Source organism: Fundulus heteroclitus, unplaced genomic scaffold (assembly GCF_011125445.2).
Source record: "Fundulus heteroclitus isolate FHET01 unplaced genomic scaffold, MU-UCD_Fhet_4.1 scaffold_45, whole genome shotgun sequence".
Classification (NCBI taxonomy): domain Eukaryota; kingdom Metazoa; phylum Chordata; class Actinopteri; order Cyprinodontiformes; family Fundulidae; genus Fundulus; species Fundulus heteroclitus.
In genome coordinates, this window is record NW_023396868.1 from 469,940 (window position 1) to 492,406 (window position 22,467).

The 22,467-nt window shown below is 43.2% G+C and overlaps 1 protein-coding gene across 1 annotated transcript in view; it reads right to left on the reverse strand.

Annotated features, from left to right (window-relative positions):
- The window catches only part of LOC105921789 (receptor-type tyrosine-protein phosphatase S), a 368,492-nt gene extending 346,548 nt beyond the window's left edge, over positions 1–21,944 (reverse strand). The window contains 1 exon segment of the mRNA XM_036131703.1: positions 21,749–21,944. The gene's annotated coding sequence lies outside the window, so the exon portion shown is untranslated.
- Between the last annotated feature and the right edge of the window lie 523 nt (positions 21,945–22,467).

Below are 22,467 nucleotides of genomic sequence, written 5' to 3' on the forward strand. Positions count from 1 at the left end.
TAGCAGGTGAATTTTATAAACATCTTTTCCTGACTTCCTGTTCATCGAGATGAGACAAATCATGACAAAACACAAGCACTACACGAAGCCCAATGATCAGAGGACAATCTCCGCATTTTTTGCATCATTGGCGGTGACCACCGCTCGTGCAGCTGAGGAGGAGTGGCCAGAAAAAAATGACCCAATGTTTGGGGCGCTGCAGTGGACGGCCCGTCTAGGGAGGGGGATAACTACAGTTTCTCATTGTAGTTATGATAACTTTGAATTACCAGACACCCTGTGGTGTTAGATTACATGGTGTAGAAAGTGGTTTAGGACAGAGCTGGTGGAACTGGTCAGCCCATTTGGATATGTAAGAATAAACAGAGCAGTAGTTTGTTAGGCTAGACCATATGATGGTAAACATTATGTATTTGCTTGCAAATGTATACCTTTTTACAAGTATTTGTACATATTGTTAGCAATAAACAACTTTTCATTTGACCTTAAGAGTCAAACAAAAACAGTACACAGGGGAACCAACGAGCCTAGAAAACACAGGCCTAAGACAACTCGAGGGGAAAAACAAGAACAAAACAGGCGTACAATCACGCCTGCAAACGAAAATTTGAAGAATTTGATAAATTTGAAGTAATTTGTAGTAGTAGTAGTATCAGTAGTAGTAGTAGTATGAGCAGTAGTAGTATCAATAGTAGTAGTAGCAGCAGTAGTATCATTAGTAGTTGTATTTTTATTATCAGTAGTAGTATCAGTAGTAGTAGTAGCAGCAGTAGTATCATTAGTAGTAGTAGTAGTAGTAGAATCAACAGCAGCAGTAGTAGTAGTAGTAGTAGTAGTCTAGTAGTAGTGCTATCCATAGTAGTAGTAGTAGTAGTAGTAGTAATATTAATATCAGTTGTATCAGAAGAATTTGAAAGAATTTGAATAATTTGAAAAATTTAAAGAATTTGAAGTATTTGAAGTATTTGGAAAAATGTGAAAAAATTTAAAAAATTTGAAGAAGTTGAAAAATTAGAATTATTTAAACCATTTCAACAATTTCAATAATTTGAACAATTAGAAGAATTTGAAGGAATTTGAAGGAATATGAAAAATTTGAAGGAATTTGCACTCATTTCAATGGGAGCAAAAAGTACAAATATTTTAAAAAGTATAAAAGTTAGCATAACCAGGTGGGTGGTACTGTTTAGGCCGGGTGGGTTGTGTCTGGGCATCCATCCTGCTAGGTCCTGTTGGAGTCCAAGGCCCGATAGGAAAACTAAGTGAAATCCAATAAGTGACAGAAAAATGACATATTCACTGGAAAATAAAAAAAAATTAAAAGGACGTGACTCGGCGAATTTCAGATTCCTACGTTCATCACAGCCCCTGCAGTGGGTGTCAAAAGGTGCCATGCTATACCAATGGAGCATGCCCCTGACCTATCCACCTTATTTTCAAACGCGGAAGTAACTATGGGTCCAACTTCCGTTTTTTTTGTGCAGCACTTCCGTTTCAGCGCTTCTCTCGGCCAAATAACATTAGTTTGACTGAAATGATAAACTGTCTCGGCAACATTGTCAAAAACTGCGGAGCGATCGAAGTGGCAGGTCAGTGCCACAGCCTCAAACTATTAATGACTGAGAGGATGATACAAATCACTTGGTGCGGACGGCTCTGCAGTGCGACAAGGATGACCTGGTATTCATGGAGGCTGATGTCTATTCAAGCCAAAGCAAGTTCGACATTCACTCTACAGTATCCGGACTGCATCAACCGGCTTTACCAAGACGACCAGAGCGCTCTGATGCTGCAGTTCCAGGAGAAGTTCTTCGGTCATGGAAGTCATGGTCATGGTCATTTGTAATGTTTGGGATTTAACTGATGTTATAAGAGGATATCAAAACACTTTGGATAGTTTAAGTTGTCACTATAAACTATCCATATTTGTATATAAATATGACACCAAGGACTGTAATATAAAAAGTAACTGTTTCTTTAACTTTGTTAAAAGGTGCAGCTTGCCGTGGCCAAAGGTCTGACTGGATTGTCCTGCACAGATGAGCAGCGTCGTCCACAAAAGGCAGAATGATTGATGTTTCCTGCACCACAAAGAATTAAATGGCCTACAAATATACTATATATATATATATATATATATATATATATATATATATATATATATATATATATATATATATATATATATATGTATATGTGTATATATGTGTGTGTGTGTGTGTGTGTGTGTGTGTGTGTGTGTGTGTGTGTGTGTGTGTGAAATGTACATAAGATACAATTTAGTTCTTTACATGTGCTGTCAACATTCACATGATCAAAATATGAACAAATGCAAATTACATAAGAAACTGAAATAACAAAAATGTATTAATACACATTTTTGGGCACAATTTTTTGTTTAATTAAACATTTAAATAGTGTGGAAATAAGGATATAAAATACTTAAAGTTATTAAAAATGAAAAGTAACTCCAAAATGTAAAACCTCAAGGTGCTAAATAAAGAATATTTAAAAGCAGAAATCCAAAACACATTCTCTGGTTTACAGTAAAATATAACTTATCAGGATCTTTTTGACATGTAACCTTCTCTGCTTCCTCATGCATGATTTCTCCTGCATGCTCACAGGAGCTTCACAGATTCTAAAGATTTGGTCTATTTTATAAACCAACTTCATGGTTAGTCTGGGAGATTACTGTGAAAACTTTGAGGCTCCTGATAACTTTTTCCACGTGTATGTGGACATTTGCATTCCTCCTTGTGGCAGTTACATCTTCATCAGAGGACTGCTTTCCTTTATGAGTGAATGCTGGTAGAACAAGGTTAAATCTCCTCTCAAACAGCAGAACTCCGATGGTAAAGCCTCTGTCTGCCGTTACTTCACCACCAGGACGATGATACTCCAGGTGTTTTTCCCAGCCACATGCATTTTTCTTCTTCTTTTCTCCTAGGTGTGATCATCGATGCCTGTAGTGTCAGCATCTTTATTCATAGGTGACTCTGATTATGGAGCGGTCCGGTCAGCCTCTGCATCACAGTGGCTGTCATCTGTCAAACACAAGCCTGCACAAGTTTAACAGACAGCATAAAACATGTCAAGACTACCTAAACTATGTAAACACCAAGCTAATAGAGCACCACCTGTATCATTACACATTCAAATATTCACATCACACATTCCTTCCAGTTTTTACAAACACCTGGGGTTATTACCTGGGATGTCATTTGTAAGGTTACACAGTTAAATTCTAACTGCAATATTTTGGGTTCTTTAAGATCATAAGAGGAAAAATGGGTTTTAATTTTTAAAGTCAGATTTTCACCATGTTATACATTTGTAAATGTCACAGTTCCAAACTAAATATATTTAATTACACAGCTAACTGTTTAGTTTGTAATCTACATATTAAGATGCAAACCAAGCATTTAATTTTCAAATTAAATATTTAACTCCAAATTAAATGTTTGGTTTACAAACTAAACATTTACTTTGGGGCTAAATATTAAGCTTGCTATTTAAATATTTAACTTGGAACTGTGACCTGAGATTTATGAATACCAATATATATATATATATATACAGCAAATATATTTTGCTGTAAAATCTTTAATTGTATAACTTTACAAACGGAACCCCATAGACCTACTAGCAGGGGTGAAACATGTCCAGATAATAATTTACAGAGAGAACAAAGCTAAAGACGGCTGTCTTCATGTGAGAGCATATGTTTAATCAGGAGCGGCACAAACTAAGGAGTTAGAGTTAGTTAGCTAACGTAAACACCCATTAGCTTACCTGTCTCCTCTCCTCTTTGTCTCCTTGTTTTTGTTTTTAATGGAACATGTAGCCCAGACACTTTTCTGGCATTGTGTGGTCTTCTGTCGGTCTTTTGTACACAAAATGAAAAGAGCAAACATACGGGCGCTTCTGTGGTTTCTTCAAATTTAAAGCTTTTAACCACAGGCGAAGGGATTCCTCATTCTTTAGCTGGGGGTGAAGGAAGTAGGGCGCCTCGTATCCACAGCTCTTGTTTACGGTCGATGATTAAAACTCTCCTGCTCCACGTAAACCTTTCTTTTACACCCATTATTATGACAGCCTCTAAACGGACAAACGATCCCGGTCTTCCTCGAAGTCATAATGACGAGTAATTTGAGACGAAGTAGCTGCATGCTTTTGCTTTTCAGCAAGCTACCCAGTGACAGGAAGTGAGCGACCGGAAGTCTTGCACAAAAAAAACGTCAACTTGCTGGCTCCGTATTTCTGTCAAAAATAAGGTGGATAGTAACCTCTGCCCAGCAGACTTCCGTTGTCACGGAAACTCACTCAAACCTGCTGATGTCCGTCTACTGCAGGAACACTTTGGGTCAGAAGAGCTCTAATTAGAATAAAATGCCATCACTTTGCCTCAAACAACTCTGGATATTGTGTCAACCGTTAGGGCTAGAGACGTAATTTTTTCTGCATTTATTTCGTAACGGATAGGGTAACAAGACAAGCTATCGGTTTTTGCTGGAAATATTTTAATAAAGGCACAAAAAAATCATGATATAAAGGGGATTTTTTATGGAAATGCAAAAATCCTCTAAAAAGGGACCTGAACAAATCGCTCTAGCTGAAAAAGTATAAGACATATCAACATAATTCTTTCACCGTAAGTATCAGCAGGCTTTTGAGGACTATGGTGCTTATTTTTATGTTTGTACAAAAATCTGTGTAGACATGGCCACGATGTAAAAAAGTGCATCATGTGGAAGGATGCAGGTCCAAAGCGTTTTCAGGATTTTGCACATTCGCTACTCCCGAACAAATTGTTCCTGCGGCAAAACCGTATTAGTTATCAAGAAGAGTCTGATCATGATTGTGTAAAAGTGTCATGCCTGTACATCGAACGGTTTAGGAGTAGCGACGATGTAGAAAAGTGCCTCCTTTGGGGGGATGGAAGTCTGATCCTGTTTCAGCATTTTTCCAAAGCGCTACTCACGAACAAATTTTTCCTGCGGCAAAACCGTAACAGTTATCAACAGAATTCCTTTTTTGTGAGTGCCAAAAGGGTCTGGACATGAATGTGTGAAAGTCTCATGCCTGTACATCAAACGGTTCAGGAGTAACGATGATGCAAAAACATGTGTCGCTTGGGAATGTCAGGTGTGACCGCACCTCCATAGAAAATCAATGGACAGCGTTTGGAGTTTTTGTCGCTCTCGGGTGATTTGCGAAAAATCTATAAATCCCACACCAATGATGGTTACATTTTCTGAATCCAGACAAACATTCCTACATTTTGATGTATAATTTATGTGCATAGAGTGAAAACTGAGAAAGTGAGAAGAAGTTGTTCAGAGAAGGAAAATCTATTGGAAACGCCAGAGTGGCCACTCTAAGTGAACTCCCAAGGAACTATAGCAACGTCCTTGACATGCTGGGCAGCAGCGACAGATAACACTGTCTTTTAACGCTGGGCAGCGTCAAAAGGCGGAGTTCGCGGAGGGCGACCTTGGCAGACGAACCAGAAGCGGGGCATAGCCAACTGCGATCCCGGCGAAGCTGAACCAGAGGCGGACGGCACCCACCGAGACCTCAGGTAGAGGCAGAGCAGATCCAGAGCGGATGGCACCCACGGAGACCTCGGACTGAGGCGAAGCGGATCCTGCCAGCTCCTGCACCAAGCTCTGTGCGTGCTCGGGTTAATCCTTTGGCCGGCTCGTACTGTCATGATTTTGTCTTGGATTAACCCGGACACAGCACGCACACACAGAGCTGGTTTTAAGAGAGTTTATTGCACAAGGTGAATGATGGATGATATGAACCAGAGTCAGTTACCAGACGGAGATGAAGGATGCAGGAGCTGGCTGGCAGGTACAAAGCGGAGTTGAATGTCCATGAAATGGAGACGCTATAGTCCATGATACGGAGGGGTTGCGCTCCAGCAGCGCAGCCAACAGAAACTAAACTGACCAGACTGGAACCAAGACGGAAGGACAGGAGCAGACAGGCATGGTGTTGGAGTAGTTGGACATTACGAGCCGGCAACGAAGAACAAACAGAGGTGAGTTTATAAAGGGGTAACAGGTAGAACCAGTCATGGGGTGATTACACCCTGACAGGTGCTCCCAATCAGAGCTGCGTTGGGAAGGGAGGAGGCAGGAAATGTTCAGAATGCAACCTACAGGCTGCATCCTGAGAGTATATAAACTGAGCTTTATATAAACGTCTCTTATAGGAGGTCATCACTGCGTTTTGGAAGCCTGTCGTAAGTTCCACTAAGTATTTTCCTAGAGCAAGCATGCCAGTATTGTGATCATCTGAACAAGTGTTATTCTTTCTCACATTTCTGTGTCTGTCTCCTTTTACTTCTTAAAGGTTTCCAAGTACAGATTGTGGGATGCTGTGTAGCTAAGCATATGTGCCCAACCTGAGCTCTCTTACATATCTATGTTCATATTGTAAAAAAAAAACAGGGGCACCTGCAGCGGTACAGCTGTACACACTTTGCGCACCTTTGGATTTGTGTTGATTTTTTTACTTTTATAAATTTTTTCCCTTTATTAATATCAAAATTCTTGATAAAATAAATGTTATTTTTTTGTCAAAATGCTCAGTATGTACATATGTGTGCGTCTGTATGTCCTAAATTGAAATTTAATTGGTTAGATGACTTTTGTTTATTTAGTGGCTGGCGCCTTTTCCAAAACCCAAATGTGACTCTCCTGTGAAGCCAGCTAAAATTAATAAGCAGACTTTTATACAGTTAAATCTTGCCAAAACCTTTGCTAAAAAGAGTAAAAAAGAAATGAATGTTATCGCTTCACCTACTCTTCCACTGATGTCACTGTTATGCCATAAGTACGCCATGATAAATAATTGATCTCAGATTGAATCCTGAACATGTAGTATGGAGGGGGGTCACAAAGGAATTCCACTCTGGCCGCAACATGAGACCCTCAAGGCTTGGACGGCCCTTCTTCCCACCAGGGGTCCTGCTGAGAGCCCTCCTTACAGATAAAAACCTTCCTCCCACAGACAAAGAACTCTCTTCTCTTCAGCCTTCTTCACTTCTCATCCAAAGCCGCTCAGATCGCCTCCTGCTCAGACCAGGAGACAGCTGCTTCGGACCATAGGCCTTGCACGGGCCTGACCGACGCACACCCAGCATCTTGAGAGGTCTCTTATCGCCTGGGGAACATGTCTGGGCAAATACAGAGCTAAGTTGCTGTCTTAACCTCACAATCAGATGCAGGGGCAAAGATTATGAATGCGAAACAGCTCTATGTATTTCTCCTCAGCACACAGGGAAGAGAACCCTCTGAAAGCCAGCAGCAGAGCCCATGCTGTATGCTGAGGAAAACCCCTGCCTCCAAGCTATCCAGACCACGCCGTTAGCCACATGCTGCTGCAAAGCTAACGCTAGCCTGCCAAGAGACAAACCAACAACTTCCTCCTCCAACGCTTCTTCCTGGAATGGCCAAAGTGGACAAAACTCACACATGAGGCATCAACAGTTTGGGCAGCAAGCTGAGGGTGAAGTTAAAAAGGTTTATTGGGAAACAATTTGTAAACCGTTGTACACCTGGTGTTTTGAACAAAAGGCTAACGATATAGCATTGCTAGCATTTGGTACCATGTCACTGTCGAGTGTGTTTTAAGGTTTTAACAGAAAGGTTACCTCCACAAGGGTTTCATACATTGATGGGACATTAATGTTTATGTTATCCAGCCACTCATTATGACTAAAATTAAAGCAATAGCTTTCATTTGTTAGCGCCGAGCGTCCGCTAGCCAACATGCTATTAGCCTTGCTAACATCCGGTCCCAGACATTGTAAAAGGAGTTTGTTTTAAAGCATAAGGCGTAACTGTTCTGCTCCGCCATCCTCCGATGGTGTTATTAGCCTTATTCCTGCATCAATATGATATATTAATGCCGGTTTTCAAGGCAACTTTGGCAACTTTATGTTAGGGTGACCATATTTTCATTTGGGAAAACCAGGACACCTTGGAGCAGGGAGGGGGGGGGGGGATCTCTGTTACCATGCATAGAGATGTCTGTGGCATGCACTCACTTAACATAGGCCTACGTAATCCTACAATAACATGATCTTTACAGTTGGTTTATTAAAAATGCTTTTCAGTAAAAGTCAACAGCAATAACTCCAGTAACAAATGATAATTTTATTCAAAATGTATTTATTAAAAAATGCTTAACAATTCCTGTAATGAATGAATAGCACAATAAAGGCCTCTCATTTGTCTCGACCCGGTCTGAAAGCGGGGAAACTCATTTGTAAATCGTCGGTAAACATACATTTGCGCTTCGGCATGTTGTTGGCGTACTGACAGCCACGCTATAGCTTCAGATTAAGAACAGGGCTGCCCGCACTGACGCGGCTCAGGGATTACGTCACACGCAGCGCCGTGCGCAGTGCCCTAGTGCCTGTCAATTTAATGGTCCAATGAAGGTAATTTAAAAAACAGGACATTTCCTCACTTTCTAAAAAAAACCCGGGACGCCCAGGACAGGACGTGAAATACGGACATGTCCCGGGAAATACAGACGTTTGGTCACCCTATTTTATGTTGTAACCTCTTAGCCACCGAGTTGCCACAGTGACCCCAGACGCCCGGAGGGAGAATCGCATTAACAAACTCGGTCATAAGGGTTTAAATGATTTTACAGGACAAACCGGTCCTCAGAATATTATTTCAACAAATAATGTTTTGTTTAACTTGGGCCTTGCATTGTGAATGGATTAAAATACATGGCAAATGTTTTAACTCCATTCCATGTTTTTGGAATCAGACCTTCAGTGAACAAGGATTCACTGAGTTATTCTGATCATGATCAACCACTCTGGTTTGTCTTTTGTTTGTTTTTGCATGTAAATAGTTCCTTAGCTTAGCTTCTTTTTATCTTCATTTTGCTTAGTAGTTTAGACAAGTTTCACTAGCCTAGTAGAGAGGATTTATTAAAGGCATACTATGCAACATTTTTCAGTTAATTAATGTGTTCCATACCGTTTTGGATGATTAAATGAGTCATTTCAGGTCGAACAACGGTTTTCTCGGCCGCCCTGGTGTTCTGTAGGGGAAATACTGTACTTGCAATTGCAGGAGCCCTCAGCCCACACCCACAGGCTCAGAAGTCTGTGCATAGCGAGAGTCGGTCTTGCTTTACGGCGAGAACTGCTACACGGCCCCAGGGAAAGGCATGCTCGTTGCTACCGCAGTGGCGATATTTGTGCAGTTATCATGGCGGAACCAGCGAGAAAACAGCAAAAGCCCATGTCGGAGCAGGCAAGAAAGAGGAAAAGGGCTCTGGACAGATTTTCCGAATGGCAAGAGCCAGAGCCATAGAGAGAAAGAGTTGTGACACTCCCATTGAACTCCGTTGTACGCTTTTTGCCGCCAATAACAGCTGAAAAAGTAGTAGGGTGTATGTTTATATATATTTACCGTTAAATAACGCAATCGCCGCTGTCTGTCCCATAGAAGAACATGAAAGCCAGCGTATGTTTTGGAACTATAGCGGGTTACACGAACCACGTGACTGCCCTGGCAGTGACATCAAAGAGTGACTCTTTCTCTCTACGGCTCTGGCAAGAGCTAAAAGAAAAAGAAGGCTGCAAGGCTGACGCGGACCTCGCGTTTTTGCTGATGCGATTGTAAGTAACATTGGAATGGTTTCTCTCTCTCTGTGCATGTTCATACTTTCACTGTGTTAGTCATTGTTTGTACTGCCGTTTTTTCGACTTTTCGTTGCGTTCGCCTGTCTGTTAAGCTCAAAACAACCGCGCCTGGCTTGACGGAGAAACCAGGAAAACAGCTGAGCATCTTTACGACAGTGCACTATTACTTTGGCCCTCTGGGGGGAGCCTCGCTGGAAAATCAACCCCGGTTGCATAGTATACCTTTAATCGAAATATTGTGCTAATTCAGGTAAACAGCATTACATAGTGATGTTCTCTGGATGTTCATTTTATTTCTGTTGTTAAATTCTTGGACTTGAAAAGAAGTTGTCACTCCTTCATTCTATGTGTGTGCAGGTTTTGCTGTTAAAAGATCGCTAGTGCTCGAATTCACCCCTTTCAACCATTGTCTTGATATCAGTTTAAGAGCTGATCATCACCAAACAATACTTAACAGACAGAGAGTTATTTATGAAACATTAAATAACTTTAAACAGTGTATAATTGCACAACATCACTAACACAGCACCTGAGCAGTGTTGCCAACTCCTCAGTAAGGAAAGTAGCTATTGGCTGTGCTAAAAGTCGCTAGAAGTCGCTGAATGACGTCATCGCCTAATTTGCATAATCTGCCACATGATGTGATGTGCATATTATTGACGCTGTGGGAGAAGTAACGTTGTTAGAGACAAAAAGTGAGTAAAAACACTCACAATATATATAGAGCTACTTTTTTCTGTCCATTAATGTTTATTTATTGTTATTTTTTATTTATTTTATTTGTATTTTTTATTAATGTTTATTTTATTACAATACTAACCCTCCTACTTTACCCAGGTTTGAGACCGGCAAAATGAACAATAAAGAGACACTATGGCGGAGTTACAAAAAAAAAAAAAAAGCAATTTTTTTTAACGTTTTCTTTTTTCCCTTGTGGTCCACCAAGGAGTGGTAAAACACGCACATGTGGCTGTGTGGATCAAATGCCGTTATTTATTTAGGATAAAATATTTCAAATTCAGTTACTTATGATCAACCTGCGCCGTAAATCCCGGCGCATGCGTGCTTCATTTGCAGTCTGGACGCTGAGGGTACACATGCTGTGGCTCTGACTGTAGTGCTGAGAGGAACTCCTGCGATAGCGGGAGATGGGGGTTGGGACTGGGGAGGCGCCCCACGGCAGCACCTGCCGCTGGAGGACAAGAGTAGGAACGATACGTGCTTTCATGTGAGAGTCTCCAAAAGTCGCTAGATTTGTCGCTAGTCGCTTTTTTGAAAAAGAGTCGCTGGAAGGGTCTGAAAAGTCGCTAAATATAGCGACAAAGTCGCTGAGTTGGCAACACTGCACCTGAGCCTGTGGATCCCAGTCCTCTTTCTGTGGATCACACAGACAAGGCTAGCTGATCTGTCTTCACCTCCACAGCTACAATCATTCCATGGGAGCTGAGCCCAGCCAGCACACACAACCACAGTTTTCTGACATTATGGATATTGAATATATTCCTTCCTTTACTTGATCATCTTGACAGAGCGTGTTTTGCACAGCCACAACTGAAAAATTAAGTCAAGCCAGCTTTCTCTTCGAAAACGACTATCAAGCCAGCTCTCATTGGGTTTCTGTAGGCCACGCATACAGTATGAATTGGCTGGCTTGGACCAGCCAATTCATACAGATCAAAATAAAATTGATATGTTTACCGTTTATTAACTGGAGTCGGTTATCATTCTTACCCCTCTGTTCTAAAAAAATATTTAATGTCCTAGGAATATGGACGATGTATGTATGTATTTAGTTTTTTTGTTTTTTAGTCACATAAGTTTTTTTACATAGTTTTTTACAAGTTTCCATGGCTATTAAACCAAAACTGTGTTTCCAGTGAATATTTTCACTTTAGGATGTCAGGATTTGTCTTCTGAACCCGGGTTGAGCACACACACAGAGAGCACGTTTAGACAGTTTATTGAAGGTAACGAGTGCTGGAAGGGGAAACCAAAGTCTGTTATTGGACTGGAGGAGGTGGTACTGGAGTCAGTGCGGCTAGTCAGGTTAGCGGACCACTGGAGACACCATGACACAGAGCAGAGCTTCTCCAGAGCATCTTGTCAGGTTAGGAGTTCACACGAGACACCTGGACAAAAAGCAAAGCTTCTCCAGGAACAAGCAAGAAAATACAAAGACTTACTGAGGGACTGGCATGGAGAGGGTGTAGAATGATGACGGACCGGCAAAGGAGTGACAGCAGAGTGAGGCTTAAGTAGGGAAGCTGGCAGGTGAAGTGAGTCTGGCTAATTAGTGGCTGGCAGGTGTGACTAACTGCAGTAGAAGGCTGAGTGGGAGTGGTAGGAGGAAACTGAACTAACCAAAACAAAACACCAGAACCTAACTAAATCCAGACAGGAGTAAATAAAAACCCAAATCAAAACTGAACCCTGACATTACCCCCCCCCCCCCTCAAGGCCGGTCTCCGGACGGCCTAAAAAAAACAAATAGTGACCGAGTCAGGGTGGGTGGAGGGAAGGCAGGATGGAGGGCTAGGGTCAAAACCAAGCTAATCCAACTAGGGTGGGTGGAGGGAAGGTGGATGGCGGGCTAAACCCAAACAAAAACTACCACTTAGGGCGAACCAAAAGGGGTTCCTAACAACCCCTGGTAAACAAAACAGAGCGTCTAACAGATGCTGTTAGGCAAACCAAAGGTGTCTAACCGAGGCTGACAGGTGCACATCGCCACAGGACAAAAAAGGCGACCAATGTCACAGGGCAAAACAGGTGAGACCGGCGAACAGCGCCATAGGAAGGAACAGGCGCATAAATGCCAAAGGAAAGGGAACAGGCGTACGAAAGCGGCCAGAGGGAAGGAACGGGCGTACTTAACGCCAAAGGGAAGGAACGGGCGTACTTAACGCCAAAGGGCAAGAACAGGCGCACGACAGCGCCAAAGGGCAAGAACAGGCGCATCACAGAGCCAAAGGGCAAGAACAGGCGTACGACAACGCCAGAGGGAAAAACAGGCGTACTGAAAACACCAGGGCTCATCAACACACGCTGGAGCACAACTGGCGTACAGAAACGCCAGGGGAACCCGCCGGGGCGTGAGGGAAACGCCGGGGCTTGAGGAAAATGGGAACATCTACAACACCAAAACAGAGTAAACAAAAATATCAGGAACCTGAGGGCGATCAAATACATCAAGAAACAAAAGAAAATCTAAACGCCAGGAACCAGAGGGCATCCTAACACGCCAGGGACACAAGAAATCCAAGCACCAGGAGACAGGGGGCGCTCCAACACGCCGGGGACACAAGAGTTCTAAATACCAAGGAACGGAGAGCGTCCTAACACGCTGGGGAACCAAGAAATCTAAACACCAGGAGACTGAGGGCATCCTAACACGCTGGGGAACCGAGAAATCTAAAACACCAGAGAAACAGGAACTAAGGGCGTCCTAACACGCCAGGAAACCTAGAAAACTAAAACACCAGGAGACAAAGGGCGTCCTAACACGCCAGGGACACACGAAATCTAAATACTTGGGAACGGAGAGTGCACTGGGCAGCAACAGGCTGACGCACCAGAGGGCTCAGCCGGCGACATATGAGCGCCGGAGGGCTCTGGCGGCGGCCTGCGTGCGCTGGGCAGCGACAGTCTGGCGCACCAGACGGCTTAGCCGGCGAAATATGAGTGCCGGAGGGCTCTGGCGGCGGCCTGCGTGCGCTGGGCAGCGACTGGCTGATGCACCAGAGGGCTCAGCCGGCGACATATGAGCGCCGGAGGGCTCTGGCGGCGGCCTGCGTGCGCTGGGCAGCGACAGGCTGACGCACCAGAGGGCTCAGCCGGCGACATTGGAACGCCGGAGGGTTCTGGCGGCGCCTAATCACAGAGAAAAACAAGAACTAAGAGGACTAGGTGAAAAAAAAAACAGAGACACCAGGGGAAGTCAAAGCAAAATAAAAACTACTGAAGGCTAGAGGGGACTAGACAAACCTAAACAGGGCTAAAAAACATGGGTAAACTACAGGGACAAGGAATAACAGGGGAACTAGGAGGCAAACAAAAACTAAGGAAACTCAAACCAACCAAAGCAAAGAGCATGAAACAGCTCAGAACCAGGGATCTGAAGCCTAAATGAACGCAAGGACCAAGGAGCGCTGAGATTAAAAAGTGCTGGGCCAAGGAATCAAACCAAGAACTGGAAAACAAAAGGCAAAACTAGAAAACCCAAACAGAAACTAAAAAATAAATAAGTAGAGCAAAACTAGAAACTAGGGCTGGGGTAACCCAAGGAAAGACTAAAGCTAAAACTAGAAAATCAAAACAAGGAAACTAGGACAGGTACAGGTAAACTAATGTAAAACTAGATAACTTAAAGCTAGAATATGTACACAAAAGCAATAACTGGAAGACTAAGGTAAAAAAAAACTAGAATTCTAAAGCAAAACCCAGAAGACTAAAGGCAAACCTAGAACACTAGAACAGAGCTGGAAAAAACAAAGCAAAATAGAAACTCAAGTACTCTAAGGAAAACAAAAAAACCCTAAATAACTCTAAAACTGAGGAATTCTACCTTACTCAAAACTAAGGCAGAGCTAGAACAAAAAAAAACAAACAAGCACAGGCCTTAAGGGCGCAGGCAAAAACGGCTACTAAGCAAAAAAAAGAAAAGTCTTCGTGGAGGTCGTCCTGGACGAGGCAGGCGGCGGAGCAGCATCGCCCGACTAAACCCTCGAGGAGGACGGCCCCGATGAGGCAAAGTCGAGCGGCTCGGAGCCCGCAGCTCCGGCCGAACAGGAAGGTCAGAGGTGGGCGCCGTGGTGGACGGCCCCGACGAGGCAAAGTCGAGCGGCTTGGAGCCCGCAGTCTGCGGTTCCGGCCAAACAGGAAGGTCAGAGGTGGGCGCCGTGGTGGACGGCCCCGACGAGGCAAAGTCGAGTAGCTCGGAGTCCGCAGTCTGCGGCGCCGGCCAAACAGAAAAGTCTGAGGCGGTGACAGGCTACAGGTCTCGGCAGAAACCGAGGCTAGAGGCGGATCCTCCTGGACCCCCTCACGAGGCTTGGACGGAGGCAGGTCCTCCTAGACCCCCTCACGAGGCTTGGACGGAGGCAGGTCCTCCTGGACCGCCTCGTGGGACTTGGACGGAGGCGGGTCCTCCTGGACCGCCTCGTGGGACTTGGACGGAGGCGGGTCCTCCTGGACCGCCTCGTGAGACTTGGACGGAGGCGGGTCCTCCTGGACCGCCTCGTGAGACTTGGACGGAGGCGGGTCCTCCTGGACCGCCTCGTGAGACTTGGACGGAGGCGGGTCCTCCTGGACCGCCTCGTGAGACTTGGACGGAGGCGGGTCCTCCTGGACCGCCTCGTGAGACTCGGGCTGAGGCTGAACAGCACATACGGAGGCCTCGGGCTGAGGCAGAGCAGCACATACGGAGGCCTCGGGCTGAGGCAGAGCAGCACATACGGAGGCCTCGGGCTGAGGCAGAGCAGCACATACGGAGGCCTCGGGCTGAGGCAGAGCAGCACCCACGGAGGCCTCGGGCTGAGGCAGAGCAGCACCCACGGAGGCCTCGGGCTGATCAGGGACGTGCACACCCACGCTGGCTAGGGCCGTGGCTTGTGCAGCAGTCATCTCTGAGATCGCTGGCGAGGCTGAACTCCCTGATGAGGCCAGTGGCGGAGGAGCTGCAGTCGGCCAGCAGGGGAGGAGATCGTCCCGGTCACCATAAAAGAAATCCCACAGCTGTGTCTCCTTGATGTGTGGAGCCCTGACTGGCGGGACTGCCGACCACCGTTCCTTTGCTTGGGCCCGCACCCGAGGGACCAGCTGCGTATCCATGAGATGGTGACAAAGATGTCTGGGAACCGGGAAGCCTCCTACCCGTCCCACCGAAGCCGCAGCGACAACGCCAGTCTGACACACCAGGAAGGAGGAAGTGATGTTGGCCTCAGTCGTCGGAGCTGGCACAGTGGGATCCGGCTGGGCTTCAGGCAGAACGGCGGCTGCACTGTTGCTCTGGCGAACCCGGCGTCTACGCCGGGAGGAGCGGGGCAGCGAGGGAGGGGCTGAGGTCGGAGCTGTGGCGGGAGCAGCGGAAAGGCTGGTGGCAAGGGGAGAGCCGATTGGCGGAGGTGTTCCCGACCAGAAGTCCCAATCTATCTCCCGGGAAAGGTACGCCAGTTCTGGAAACGCAGAACACTGTCGTGCCAAGGTCAGAATATGTTCCCCCAAACTAGCTCGAACCATGGCCGCTGCCTCCGCTTGCAGGTGCGGCGAGTCCAAACCAGCGACCACAGCCTGGCTGCGCTTCAGTTCCTGAAAGCAGAGCTTCACAGAATCAACCAGGGAGGGAGGTACCAGACCGGCTCCAACATGCGGACTCTGTGTGTGTTTCGGGTTCATTTTGGCCGGTCCGTACTGTCAGGATTTGTCTTCTGAACCCGGGTTGAGCACACACACACAGAGAGCACGTTTAGACAGTTTATTGAAGGTAACGAGTGCTGGAAGGGGAAACCAAAGTCTGTTATTGGACTGGAGGAGGTGGTACTGGAGTCAGTGCGGCTAGTCAGGTTAGCGGACCACTGGAGACACCATGACACAGAGCAGAGCTTCTCCAGAGCATCTTGTCAGGTTAGGAGTTCACACGAGACACCTGGACAAAAAGCAAAGCTTCTCCAGGAACAAGCAAGAAAATACAAAGACTTACTGAGGGACTGGCATGGAGAGGGTGTAGAATGTTGACGGACCGGCAAAGGAGTGACAGCAGAGTGAGGCTTAAGTAGGGAAGCTGGCAGGTGAAGTGAGTCTGGCTAATTAGTGGCTGGCAGGTGTGACTAACTGCAGTAGAAGGCTGAGTGGGAGTGGTAGGAGGAAACTGAACTAACCAAAACAAACACCAGAACCTAACTAAATCCAGACAGGAGTAAATAAAAACCCAAATCAAAACTGAACCCTGACATAGGATGATAAAAAACCACCTCCAGATCTTGCTCACCAAAGGTCATCAAAATCTGATGTGGATTTCCAAAATTAAAGCCCCTTAAAACCTCTAAATCATGTTAATTTTACCTATGGTGCTGTCAATATTGCAAAAAAACTCTCTGTTTCCAGTTACTTGTTTCACTTCAGAGGGATAGTAGAACATCCCTAGAAGCTGCTTACCATGGGCCATAAAGATCTGATGTAGAATTGTGAAATTAAAGCCCCTTAAAAGTTGGTCACTTTTATCTAAGTTGCTGCCAATTTTGCTATAAAACTCTTTGTTTCCCGTCACTGATTTTACTTCAGCTTGATAGTAGAAAACCTCCAGATGCTGCTGACCAAATGTCATAACATTCTGATGTCTAATTTTAAAATCAAACCGAATCACACAAGCTAATATCAAGAGACTTTGGTTTAAGAAACCAGTCTGAGATGACTCGTGCTTTATGACATGGTGCCTTATTCTGCAGGAAGTAACCATCAGAAGATGGCTACACTGTGGTCATAATGAGATGGACATGGTCAGCAACAATACTCAGGTAGGCTGTGGTGTTGACACGATGCTCAGTTGGTAGTAAGTGGCCCAAAGTGTGCCAAGAAAGTATCCCTCACACCGTTACACCACCACCAGCAGCCTGAACTGTTGATACAAGACAGGATGGATCCATGCTTTCATATTGTTGACGCTAAATTCTGACCCCACCGTCCGAATGTCATAGCAGAAATTTAAACTCATCAGACCAGGCAACGTTTTCCAATCTTCTATTGTCCAGTTATGGTGAGCCTGTGTGAATTGTACCCACAGTTTCCTGTTCTTAGCTGACAGGAGTGGCACCCAGTGTAGTCTTCTGCTGCTGTAGCCCATCCGCCTTAAGGTTCGACGTGTTGTGCGTTCAGAGATGCTCTTCTACACACCTTGGTTGTAGCGAGTGGTTGTTTGATTTTCTGTTGCCTTTCTATCAGTTCGAACCAGTCTGACCATTCTCCTCTGACTTCTGGCATCAACAAAGCATTTGTGTCGACAAAACTGCCGCTCACTGGATATTCTTTCTTTTTTGGACCATTCTCTGTAAACCCTAGAGATGGTTGTGTGTGAAAATCCCAGTAGATCAGCAGTTTCTGAAATACTCAGACCAGACCATCTGGCACCAACAACCATGCCAGGTTCAAAATCACCTAAATCACCGTTCTTCCCCATTCTGGTCCCATTCATGGTTAAGACTTGACTATGTCTACATGCACAAATGCATTGAGTTGCTGCCATGTGATTGGCTGATTAGCGATATGCGTTAACGAGCAGTGGGACCGGTGTACCTAACAAAGTGGCCGGTGAATGTATATTCACCCAACAAGACGAGAGGTGGAGGTTTACCCTAATAAACATCAGCTGGGTCACCATGAGGAACAGAGAACAGAAGGACTTTCACCTGAGCTACAGGTAAACTTAAAAGCTCTGGCTATGATTAAAAAAAACATCAGGAACCCTCTCAGGAAGCTTCTAGAAGGGTTTCAATCATATGAAAAATATCTGGTCCTTAGATCCATATTATAAAGCTAAATTGGGGAAACACAATTTGTTAAGTTTAGCTTAGTTGTCCTTAGTTCAGTAAAAGCCAAAACATTTATTCCTGAAGTAGCTAAACACATTAAAAGGTCCTTGAGCTCACCACCAAGTAAAGAAAAGAGGAAGTAAAAAAAACACCAAGTAGAAATACACCAAGTAAAAAAAAGAGGAAGTAAAAAAAATACAAAGTAGAAATACTTGAAGTGGAAAAAGGGGAGAAGGAGTGAAAAAGGGCAGGTGAAAATTCTGTGGGTAAAAAAACAGTAAGAAAAGTCAGAAATAAATCTATGTTTGAGAAATAGGATGTTAAAATGAAATAAAAAGAAATATTTATGGTGGAGTAAAAACATGCTTTAAAAATGTTGCTTTAAAAATGCGAAGTAGAAATACATGAAGTGGAAAAAGGTGAGAAGGAAATAAAAAGGGCAGGTGAAAACTCTTTGGATAAAAAAGGTTAGAAATATCAGAGGCAGAAATAAATCATTGTTTGAGAAATAGAAGGATGTTGAAATAAAAATAAATATTTATGGTGGAGTACATGCTTTAAAAATGTGGTGTAAATCAGTATGAAACAAAAATAAAAACATCTTTTAAAAGTTTGGTGTGAATAAATATGAAACAATAAAAAAGGTTGCAGTGGAAGTACGGAACAAAAAAATAAAATAAAGACTTCAATAAAAATGTATAACAGAAAACAAGTGGATTAAAAATAAGTCAGCATAAAAGCGAGAAGAAAAGTAAAAATAAAAGTGTAAGTTAAAATGTTTTTTGATGAATAATTAATCAATTGTTGAAGAAATATCTTTTTTATTATTTTGTCACATTTAATGGCACACAAATTCATATTATTAGCTACTTTTTCAAGCAATTTTATATAATTAGGTCCTTTATTTATTTCTGTATGTATTTTTAATTATGGCAGGATTGGTCCTCCATATATAAAGCGCATTTCCCACAAGTGGAATTAGAAATCTTTAAAGAAGACATATGGAGAATAGTAAACCATAAGAAACAACGCTGTTGCTGCAGAAAAGGCGAGCTGGCGGCAGAGAATAGTTGAAAAAGTTAATGCATGAGAGATATGAGCGTTATTTGACAGAGAATTAAAGCTGTTTTCACTTCACTCATTGAACACTAAAAGGGGGTGGGGCGCATTGATTATGAAAGGCATTGAAAGGACATGGCAGCAAATCAAGATTAAGTATGAAATACAGTTTAATCAGGTAAGGTTGTAAGTTTTCTTATGTTTAACCGTACTTAACTAAAGCATTAATTGGCTATATTCAACATATGCAATTAATGATGGGATGGTGTGAGTTATTGAAGTAACTGATATTTTCATCTTTTTGCCAGCAATGTTAAACCATCCTTCTAAAAAAAAAAGTTGACACTGATTGTCTTGTAGGTGTTTAATTTGTGCCAACCTCACTTTATATTAATCATATAGGCTATATGTATATTTTGAGCTGAAGTAAAGGTGGTGTTATTTAGGTGAAAAAATGTGCAGTAGCCCTAGCAGTGTTGGGGTGTGGGGGGGGGGGGGGGGGGGGGGTCGGAATAGAAACTATCAATAGAAACTAGAATAAATTATTGCTTTCATTCTGTGTAGTTCTTTTGTAGTCTCTGACTATGGAACAGTGCAACTGTTACATTCCTGACAGCATGCATACAACTGCCACTGAAAGATTTTCTGCGTCTCCTACGTTATTAAAAAGCTGCTGTTGGCATAAAAACAAAGAGCAGCACAAAGACATTGCTCAGAAATTGTTCCCTCGTTGTTACAAAAGCGATGTGAAAACTGAGAATATTGAAATAAATCATCTGACGACCCCAAAGCACTTTACACTGGTTAGTGATTCACACATTCATTCACACCATAATGGCGGTGAGCTACATTGTAGCCACAGCTGCCCTGGAGCAGACTGACAGAAGAGAGTCTGCACAGTACCACATGTTTGTGCTAAATCTCATGGCAGAAAATGTAAATAATTTAATGCAGATAAAATTGGAACTCTAAAAGATGTGTATATCTCAGTTCTTCCTTAGCAGGACCCCTACTCTGACATACAACATACTATACAGATTTTCAAAAAAAGATTTTTGTCTTTTTCATGTAATCGGGCTAAATCAGTTTTATTTGAACTAAGTAATCTAAAAGAAACTATTGCTGTAATTTGATTATTTTAGTAAACCATGTAACTTGTTATAATCTCAGGTTTTGGACAGGCATAATGTAGCCTCAGTGTGAAAGTGCGATGTTGCTCACAGAGGTCAATTGAATGTTCAGGGAGTTTGTGTGTATGCTCAAATATGAAAAATTAGGGGAAACATTGTGTAGGTGTAGTTTATCAGGCAAAATTAGCAGAAATTCATAAGGTATATCTAAATATCCCAAAAGCTGTCATCATCTCCATCAGCCAAATGTTTTTTTTTTTAATAAATCATCATCATTCAACCTTCAACTCAACTATTTTTTAAAAATACAAACTATGTAAAATGATTGTAAACCTTTTTTGCTTGACAGCTCCTTTCAAACAAACATGCTGTAGGTTCACATCTCTGATTCTTCAGCTGTAGAGGCCAAGTAATGGACTACAGTAAAATGTTGCACCACCGGTTGGTCACAGTACTGCAGCATGAAACCCGACAGAATCTTTGACACTCAGGGCAGACTTGGGGGAGGGTCCCTTCACAAAGGTTTGCCTGGGGTCCCAAAACTGCTGGGTTTGCCACTGGTAAGGGCATTTTTAAAGAGGGATGAGGAGGCGTGAGGGTTCTGGGCTATTGCCCTAAAATGTCCTTTAAAAGTACGCACTGACATTACTGTGTGACTAAACTGAGTATGTCCACCTAAATTCAGGTGAAGGTGATAAGCAGTAACCAAAGCTATGTTTTTAAAACAATTTCTTATTATGAGATGATGACTCCAAGCACATTTAAGTTTAATATAAACAATGAACATTTGGTTAATGTTCATTAATCCCCTCTAAAGGATATTTAGAGGGGATTAATATATAAAACATAAGAAATTAAATTTTTTGTGTTTAACATGTAGTACGTTTGCCGTTTAGATTCATTAGACACTATGGCAGCATGAAAAAAAACCTGTTTAGTTAAAAAAAGGTCTTTATAAACAGCAGGGTTCATTTTTAAAACTATGTTTGAAAAAATAGAAACACAAACAAACGGATTTTTTCAATTCAGTTCAGCTTTTGTATGGTATGATTGATTTTCAAAAATGTTTTTTTTTTTTTTCAATCTTCTCTAAAGAAATGTTAGGTAGTACACGGCCCAAAATAAGCCAGTTGTAGTTTTGACGCTATTGATAAAATTTAGGATTAGATAAATCGGTTTACCTTACAGCAATACCCTACTGTGTGATTTATGTTGTACGTTTTATGTATTTTAAACAGTTCAGGTTGTTCAGAAGCGAGTTTGTGAACGCCGCACCAGGCGCTACTTTAACAGATGTCAGCATGCGCTTCTGGCATCTAATATACCACAACGAAAAGGATGCTCTGACTCACCATGTTCCTGTGTTCTCCGACCGTTCTCAATTCAAATGAAGAAAAAGTAGAGATAGGGTTTCCTATAAATTATAGAGCGTCAAAATTCTTCCAGTCCGGGATCGCTGCTCCAATCATTCGAGGAGGGTGGACTGGGAGCATATCCTGCGCTCGGCGGAGAGTTGAGAAGCTTCCAGACAGCAGAGCCTGCTGCCCATCCCCGTCTGCTGGCCGTTGCCAAATGCACCTTCACTTCATCCATGCCCAACATTCATGACTTTTCGGCCACATTCGGCCTTTTCCGGACACACTTAAGATTTCGCTGTGGGTAGTTGGTGCAAATAGTTTGCCAACTTTAACAACGCATTTAAAAGGGGCCTCGCAATATATGAACCTGTTTCACTGAAACGCCGCAGATAAGCTGTGAATTCTGTCAGAAACTTTTGATTTCACACAGTCTTTTCGGTCAGGTTTCAGTTGCATATTTGAACGTGAATTTTGCACATCGGAGTCTTGTAAGAAAAAACAGCGAGAACTGGAAAGTTCAGGGTTCTTTATCCTCGCAGGAAAATCTGTTGCTTTGCGCATACAACTTTGTGACTCAGTTGTGATAATAAACTTTTCAGATACTAAATACATAATAAACAAGATACCGACTAATGATGGAAATATAAGGAAAAGACTGAATCTACTGACTAATGAACAATACTAAATAGGTGAAAACACAAACAGACTGCAGG